The sequence below is a fragment of the Saimiri boliviensis genome, chromosome 1 (genome assembly GCF_048565385.1).
Source record: "Saimiri boliviensis isolate mSaiBol1 chromosome 1, mSaiBol1.pri, whole genome shotgun sequence".
NCBI lineage: Eukaryota > Metazoa > Chordata > Mammalia > Primates > Cebidae > Saimiri > Saimiri boliviensis.
The window spans coordinates 245,863,876-245,872,933 of NC_133449.1; the positions used below are offsets into that span (position 1 = coordinate 245,863,876).

Below are 9,058 nucleotides of genomic sequence, written 5' to 3' on the forward strand. Positions count from 1 at the left end.
TCACAAGAATTCAATGGAAGGGACATAACCCTACTTTATAATGTCAAGAAGCATTTTTACTTTAAGTTCCCTCAAATTAAGAAAAGATACCAAGCCTCCTCTCGAACTGTTTTCTCAACTGCTTGATCATTTGTGTCTCTTCTGGGAAGGATGGACAGACAGAGCAGGGCTCACTGTTTACATGCTGAATGTAACCCGTCCTAACAGCACAAGAAGCCCAAGGGCTTGTTTTCTGAGTGAGTCAAGGAAACACCTGCTACCTCATGAGACAAGCCTGATCCAGGGGTATTGGCAAGGAAAGGTATGCAGGCCTTGCACAGAGACACTGAAATGGCTTTTGTTTCCTTCCTTCCTAATTTTGTCTCTGTAGATATCTCACTGTTTCCATGGGTTTATTCATTTCCATCACCACCACTACCCCCACTTTTTTTACAGTTGTGTATTCAACCAGAGAAAATGAGTTTAAAAAAACAATTATGATAGTGAAAAAAAGAACAGATTCAAAACTGCCATATGTGAGGCCCATGGGAGTCCTGATTAATTTTCATTTTTATCATTTAGTTCTGAAATCGGCCTGTTTCGGTAAAAGTGAGAGTAAGCATGGTTAAGGACTTGATTTCCTTTCAACCTTAAAAAAAATGAACCAACTTGAGTCTTTTTCTTACCATGATGATGGGTTCCTGTTAGGCAAGAACTGTAACTCCATGAGCAAGTGGTCCCCACACCACAGGGGCAGACCTTTGTCACATAGCAACTTCCAAAATGGGAATTTTGGTGGATTTTAGAGCACAGTCAGCTAACCTTGAGAACATCGTGGTTGCAGGCAAAATTCTCCGTTCCTCTATTTGTCTCTCTGCTGCTTTCTTTGGTCCATATTCTCCTACACATTTTGAGTACTTGAAATACTGATTCTGAAAGAATAATCAGTTAGCAAATCGTTACAAGGAGTAGAACAGTCAAGGAGTATAGTTGAAGAAAAAAAAAAGGATCAGCATGATAATTGTTAAAAAGTACTTGTAGAAATTCAAAAGGGGGGAAATTACTATATATTGCAAAAGATTTGGAAAGGTTACATATAGAGCAGCAAGGTGAGCTGAGCCTTAAGTAGATAGGAAGGTTGGATGAGGCTCGGCAAGGTGGACAGTAAGAGGGAAGCCGTGGCATTTGTGGAGTACACGTTGACAGAGGTAAGGAGGTAAGTTTAGTCAGATGTGTTAAGGAGATGGTGGGTTTGGCCCGAAAGGAGTTTTCACAGAGGAGAAATGGCACCTGAGGGCAGCATAGTGTTAGGCACCAGTTCATTGAAAGAAAGCCTCCAGGTGCAGTGCCTCATGCCTGTAATCCCAGCACTTTGGGAGGCTAACGTAGGAAAATCATTTGAGCTCAAGAGTTTGAGACCAGCCTGGGCAACATAGCAAAACCCCGCCTGTACAAAAAATATAAAAATTAGCCACACTTAGTGGCATGCATCTTTAATCCTAGTTACTTGGGGGGCTGAGGCAAGAGGATCACTGGCACCCAGGAAGTTTAGGCTTCAGTGAGCCATGATTGTGCCACTGAACTCCAGCCTGGGTGACAAAATGAGAGAAGGAAGGAAGGAAGGAAGGAAGGAAGGAAGGGGGAAAAAAAGAAAGAAAGAAGAAAGAAGGGAGGGAGGGAGAGAGAGAAAGAAAGAGAAAGAGTGAGAGAGAGAGTGAGAGAGAGAGAGAGAGAGAGAGAGAGAGAAAGCCTAGAGGATATGGATTTCATCCTATAGGCAGTAGAAAGTCACTGGACATTCTTGGGCAAGAGACTGGCATGGAGGGAGATACCTCTAAAGATGATTAATCTGATGCTGATCACCAAAACCAGTGTCAGTAGGCTCCCACACAGTCCAGCTGTGAGACCATGAAGCCTGGGAGATAGATCTGTCCACTACCAAGGACTCTGGAGGCTGCCCAGGGTCCCCTTAGAAAACACTTGGCAGATAAAGCCTTTCTCTTTCTCTAAAAATCCCCACATTCTCATCCCCTCCTTTGCCCTTGGCAGTGCTGCCTATGCCATAGTAAAATGTTAAGGACAGATTATGGCTTAAAGTAGGTGCAAGAGAACACAAAACTGCACAGGGGTGAGAACTGTTCAGCAGGCGCACCATGAGAAATTACTTTTCACAGAAGCCTTCAAAACATATCTAGTAACATCTAGTTTTCAATAGTAAAAAACGAAAAACCATTTGGGTGTTCCGGGATGGGGGAAGTTTCACAAGAAGCCATTTACTTCAAATTTACTTCAAGTGGTGGCATTTGGGTTGTGGTCGATTGCTATGACACCAAGAGAAAGCAAGTTAACTTGGATTAAGTCTCTTTTCTGCTTCCCAAATTACATAGGTTTCTCAGGGTCTTTGCCCTCTCCACATCTGGACTCCAGGAATGAGTCATTTAAGGAGGCACCCCCAGACAGGAGTTTCTGTTCTCTGCAGTTGTTCTAATCCGCACTCTGTACTTGGATTGCCCGTCAGACAAATCAGGGAAGAAAGCAGGAGCCTCTAAAGCAGGCATGCAAATTTCCCCAGGCTTACCATCTCAAAGAAATTGGCCTGACCAAAATGACCTCAGGCATCCACCAAGGAGAAGAACTTGTTTCTAAGAACTTCTCTGCAGCCTTCCATGTTTCCTTCCATGACAGGCATCTGTGGGGTGACAATTAGGTGTGGTGGGTGGGCATTTCTGTGGGCTGGCAGCCTATTTTAACTTCCAACTGTGGGAGTGAGCTTTAACTCTGTGCTAAAATTAGGGGAATCCAACAACTCCTGTGGTTATTTCAATCAGTTCCCACTTATTGAGTAGCTGCGGCACAGTTAAGTAATAACATGGTAACCTTGCCAAGACATAAATGAAATGCTGAGTGTTGCCCAGTTGGAGCTGAAATCGCTTCAATGATCTAAGCTGAGAGCCAAACCAGCAAAAGGGCTGCCGGCCCTCTGGGGGTGGGGGAAACTGGGGACACGGAACAGAATCCCCAGAGCGGCTCCTAGGGGCAGAGCTAAGGGAGTGGGTGCTGATTGGCTGGGCAATCCAAACTTTACAACAGAAATGCCAGCAGCCCCAGTGGTCAGGAAGGCTCGGTTTGTTCTCCCTCCCAGAGAGGGCACGTGGGCTCTGCCAGAGGAGCCCACTGCCAGACCCAGGGCTCCTGGAAAGACCTTGGCCCCTGGTGCTTGAGTTCACACTGTGGCAATGAATGTAATCACGATCCAGAGAAGCAGCTCCGAAGCCACACCATGGAGAACGTTGTTCTGACTGGCTCTGCTATGAGGGGATGATTTTCTCTAGCTGAGAGAGACAGAGGCGCCATGCCAGCTCCCAGTTCAGACCGGCAAGTAAGGTCAAGAGAAGATCAATAGGAGAAGGGTTTGAAGAAACGTTTTATACAGGATGCTTATGGCACCAAAGGGCCAACAAGCCCTAAGCCATCCCCCCTGGGGTGGGGTTAGATCTGGGGAGGGACCTGCAGTGGCAGAGGTCACTGATAACTGCAGATGGACTCTTCAGTTCCCCTTCCCCACTCTTTCGATGGTCTTAGCCATTTTACTCTGGATGGTTAACTGGACCTGAGTTCAAGTCCAGTGCATACTGCAGGGGCCCGGAATGCAAGGAGACAGGATTATTGGTGGCCATCTCAGAAGTCGGCCTGCCACACATTATGAACATTCGGCCCAAGGGTGTCCAATCTTTTGGATCCTCTGGGCCACATTGGAAGAAGAATTGTCTTGGGCCATACATCAAATACACTAACACTAATGAAAGCTGATAAGCTAATTTAAAAAATCAAAGAAAAATCTCATTATGTTTTAAGAAAGTTTGTGAATTGTTGCTGGGCCGCATTCAAAGCTGTCCTGGGCCGCTGGCAGCCTGCGTGCCATGGCTTGGCCAAGCTTGATTCAGCCTGAGAACCGAGTGAGCAGAGAAGACAAGAAGAAAGGAAAGCTGTCCATGGCGCTACCTCTTTCACAGTGGCTGTCAGCTCTGGCTGCACTTCAGAATTACTTAGGAGCTTTTTAAACATACCCATACCTGGGCCCTCACCCTACATGTTCTAATTTAACTGGCCTCAAGTGGGTGATAGTTTTCCTCCTCACATGATTCCAATGAGCAGCAGGCCTGGCAAACACTGATTTCATCTTTCTAGCAAAGGTTAGGTAAAGAAGGGGATTTAAGCTTTGACGAACACAAAGCATGAGCATAAACTCTGAGGGGTTTCCAGGTAGAAAGCCATGTTAAAGGTCATCAGACAGATGCCGCTTCTCCCGACCTAAGAACACCATCCCTGACACATCACCTCCACACCATCCCGACAAGGAGAGACACCTTGACCTCTGCACCCCCTTCTCCCCCACGCACAGTCAAGGCCAGGCAGCTCACAGTAGGACACAGCCGACGGCTCAAAGCTTACCTTATGTTGAGCTGATTTCAATGATCTCTTCTATTCTTATTCCTGTCCTTTGAGTTTTAGTAAAAAGACATAAAGAAAATTCCACATGATGTTGTTTTAGAAAGAAAAAAATCTGAGCACCAGCTGTGTTGCTGGATTGAAGGTTTGGCCCTTGTTGTACTTTCAAATAATAAGGATGCCTGCCCAAGTCAGAGGAACAGGTCTCAGCTGCTGCGAAGCTCATCTCCTCTCTCTGCCCCTGGAAACTCACCTGCCCTGTGTCCTAGCCCAAGAGATACACCACGGCATCTCTTGTCTTCCAGTAGTACCAGGGCTTAAGAGCTCAATGGGTTTCCTTGACTTTTAACAATTACCTTCATTGCCTTACACTAAAATTGAGACTATATCCCCCCCACAAAAAAAGTAGGTTTTATATCATTAATTAAGTAATGTTTTCATTTTACAAATATTTCTGAAAAGCCTATTCTGTTTCTGGTAATGCTAGTTTCCAGAGAAGTTAATGGTGAAGGAAAGGCAGACCCAGTTCCCCCTTATGGGATCCTTAACTAATTAATCACACAAACGTTAGGCCACATCTGTGATCTGGGGTGTGCAGGAGAGGTACCTGGTGATTTGAGGGCACGTCCCCTTTGCCTGAGTGTCAGGGAGGGCTTCCCTTGAAGATCTGAGGAGGAGTTAACTCTGGAGAGTGTGGGAGCCAGAGCATCCAGACAGAGGAAACCTTGTAGACAAAAGCTCTGGGCTGGGAGGGAACTTGGTAGGAGAAATTGAAAGGAGGATTGTGTGGCTGAGACCCAGAGCAAGGGAAAGTGGGTTGACAAAGGGGTAGGAGCCATCTGAAAGTGCATTATGACCTGAAAAACAATGGGAAGATATCAAAAAATGTTTACTAGGCAGAGGAAAATGTTTCAATGTTAGCAGTAACCTTCACAAAAGGTACTTCCTCACTGGCCATTCATACCATTATTGTGCATTTGGGTTTTAAAACATGGAAAGTTCTTTTTGAAAACCAAAACATCCTTTTTAACTATCCAAAAGCCTCTAGTATTTATTTATTTGTTTGTTCATTCTACAACTATTCTCGAGCCCCCACTATGCATGGGCCCTGCCTCTCAGTCACCGCCAATAGGAAGTTTATACAACGGTAAGAGGGACAGACAAGGAAAAACAGTGGCATGGCCAGGGGTCTCTCCAGGGCTCTTGGTACTCCCAGTGCCTCCCTGCACCCAGCCATCCTCAAAGCGACATTGATATGAATGAGGCTGAGACTCGCAGAGAAAGACAATAGTGAACAAAACAAAGTTGAAGCTCTTCCCAGGCTGACGGCCTAGTACAAGGAGCTAAGAACACATAGCAGATAAATAGCTATACACACACCAGGTAGTTATAAATGCCATGAAAAATAAAACAGATAAGAGGAGTACAGAATGATGAAGGGCTTGCTATTTTATACACAATGGTCAAGAAAGTCTCCGATTGTCATTTCAGAAGGGAACATACCAGGAAGCTCTATGGAGAAGCAGCATTCCAGGGAGATGGAATCATGAATGCAAAGATTCGAGGTGGAAGCATGCTTGCTTTGTTCCGGGAACACAAGGAAGTCAGTGTGGCTGGAGGGGTGCTCGGGTTGTGGCACGGCAAAGAGAATTGCCCCTCGGGAGCAGAGGGTTATGATGTCAGAGGCGAGGCGAGAACCAGGTCGCACAGCACTTTGTAGGACATAATGAAGAGTATGGATTCTATGTTGCCATGGGAAGCCAGCATCCTTACACGAGGTGGTTAAGTGCTGAGAGGAAATAGATCAGGTTAAGGGGCTAGAGAGAGACTGGAAGGCTAGGGAGGCTATTTAAAACAAATGGGCAGAGGAGCTCTCTCTGAGGAAGTGACTGTAGGGCTGAGTCTTGAACTATCTGAAGCAGCAACTATGCAGATTTCTGGGGGAAGCCACTTCCAGGCAGAGAAAATAGCACTGAAGTGGGAATAAGCATGATATATCCTGGAAAGAGCAAGAAGATCAGCATGACCAGGGCACAATGCCGGAGGAAGCAGGGGGAGGAGGCCAGCCCTGCGGAGGCCAGGAGGCGGTGCTTGGCTCTTATTGTAAATGCTCTGAGATTTTGGAGGAGTGTAAGTAGATTCCTCTGCTGCATTGGGAATAGACAATAACAGGGAAGAAGTGGAAGCAGGGAGACAAAACAGAAGCCTGTTGCGGTCGCTAAGGCCTAAGATGGCAACCACCAGACAGAGGTGGCTGCAGGGGGTTAGGTTCAGGACCTGTTCTGAAAGCAGAACTGGCAATAGTCACTAATGAATGGGATATGGAGGTAGAAGAAAGAGAAATCAAAGATGGCTTCTGTTTTTGTTACAGCTTGCTTGTTTGTTGAGGGAACTGGCTGAAAACCCAATAGATTTTGGTGGCTGTTCTTGACTAAGAAGAGTGTGGAGCCACAGAGCCACAGCCCCAGACAGGACTTGACTGAAGGGCTACAGCCTGGTGGTGGCCAGACTGGGAGGGAAAGAGAACAGCTCTATGAGAAGGAACCCAGAAGCAAGAAGAGGAAGGAAAGGCCTCAGACCCCCAAGGAGAAGGAGGTTGGGAGGGCCTACGAGGGAAGACTTCACAGCTGTGCTCCCTAGATTACTTTTGTGATCATTATAGAGTAAAACTCACTTTGTGTCTGTATGCATTTACAGGATTGTGGATTTTAGCCATCATATCATATGTATATGGAGATATATATATCTCCATATACATATGACATGGAGGAGGACCTGGAGGGGCCCAAATGTGAGATTTTTCCATGGGCCCTGGGACAAGATTGGTGTTTACGATTGGAGAAGTTCCTGCAGCAGGGGGATAAGCTGTGGGCACGAAGGGTTTCTGGGCTGTCGTGAGCCACCAGTGCTGTGAGGAGGTCATGGCAAAGGAGCCGTTCCACTGGGCTTGGACTCGGAACCAGCATCTCCACCACCACGGGGTTCAGAGGGTCTCTCCACAGGTCCCTGTCTGCCTTCCCTGGGGCCCTGGCCTCTCACCGCCCCACTGTTCCCCCTGCAGCTTGCCCCAGCACTGCAGCTGCCACTCAAGCCTGTGGCATTCAAGTGCTCTTCTCTGACCTGAGTGTCATCGCCCCCTCTCCCAAAATTCTCTCTCCAGGTTCAAAAACACCTGAAGCAGGGACTTTCTCATTGTCTTGCCCCTCTAGATGCAACTAGAACCTGATACCTACTGCCTCCGAATTTTCCCAAAGCCTCCACCATGCCCTGGGCACTGAAGCTCTGCAGAGTGAAGAATGGCACACCTGCTAGCCCACTGACCCACACACCATCAGCTATGTTCCCACTCCTGCCCCTTCCTCCCAGCCTGCAGCTTGTACCCACACCGGTCCTGGTCCCCTCTAATAAATTCATGTCCAAAAGACACCAAAAAAAAATGTGTATATATATATATATATATATATATATATATATATATATAACCACTACCACAATCCGGATACAGAACAATTCCATTGCTCTGAAAAACTCCCCATAGCATTTTTTTAATACCTAGTCTTGCTGTCACCCCACCCAGGCTGGAGTGCAGTGGCACCATCTCAGCTCACTACAACTTCTACCTCCCAGGTTCAAGCAATTCTTCTGCCTCAGTCTCCTAAGTAGCTAGGACTACCTCCTGAGTCACTGGAACTACAGGCATATGCCACCATGCCTGGCTAGTTTTTGTGCTTTTAGTAGAGATAGGGTTTCTCCATATTGGTCAGGCTGGTCTTGAACTCCTCATCTCAAGTGATGTACCCACCTTGGTCTCCCAAAGTGCTGGGATTACAGGCGTGAGCCACCATGCCCTGCCCATGGTATCCCTTTGATTTATTCCCTATTACTACGTTTTTGTGTCTTTTTGAGGCTGCCACAGAAATTGAATCATATAGTATATAATCTTTTGAGAATGGATTCTTTCATGCATAGAGACTTTCAAATGCCTCTGAGATTCATTCAAGTTGTTGCTTTTTATTGTGAGATTCCAGTGTATGGATGTAGCACAGTTTGTTTACCCATTCATCCATTGAAACACACTTGCAGTATTTCCAGGTTTGAACAATTAGGAAGAAAGCTTCTGGCAGGCACAGTGACTCATCCCTATAAGCCCAGCACTTTAGGAGGCCGGGTGAGAGGATTGGTTGAGCCCCGTAGTTTGAGGTCAGCCTGGGCAACATGGTGAAATCCCATCTTTACAAAAAACACAAAAATTACTCAGGTGTGCACTTGAACCATGGAAGTCGAGGCTGCAGTGAGTCATGATTGTGCCACTGCACTCCAGCCTGGGTGACGAAGTGAAACCTGGCCAAAAAAAAGAAAAAAGGGGGAAAAAAGTACTGCTAAAAACACTCATTCATAGGCTTTTGTAAGAACATAAGTTTTCATTTCTCTAGGGTAAACACCCAGGAGCAGGACTGCTAGGTCATATGGCAAGGGCACGTTTAACTTTGTAAGACACTGCCAAACTGTTTCCCAGGACGGGTGCTGCATTTTGCACCTCCACTTACAATGTGTGAGAGTTTCATTTGCCCTGCATCTTCACCAGCACTTTGCATTGTCAGCATTTTTCTTTTACTTCAATAGATAGAAG

General features: G+C 46.3%; 1 pseudogene; it reads left to right on the top strand.

Moving 5' to 3' along the window:
• Window positions 1-1,121: 1,121 nt before the first annotated feature.
• On the top strand, window positions 1,122-7,706 carry LOC120365075 (speedy protein C-like; annotated as a pseudogene).
• Window positions 7,707-9,058: the final 1,352 nt, after the last annotated feature.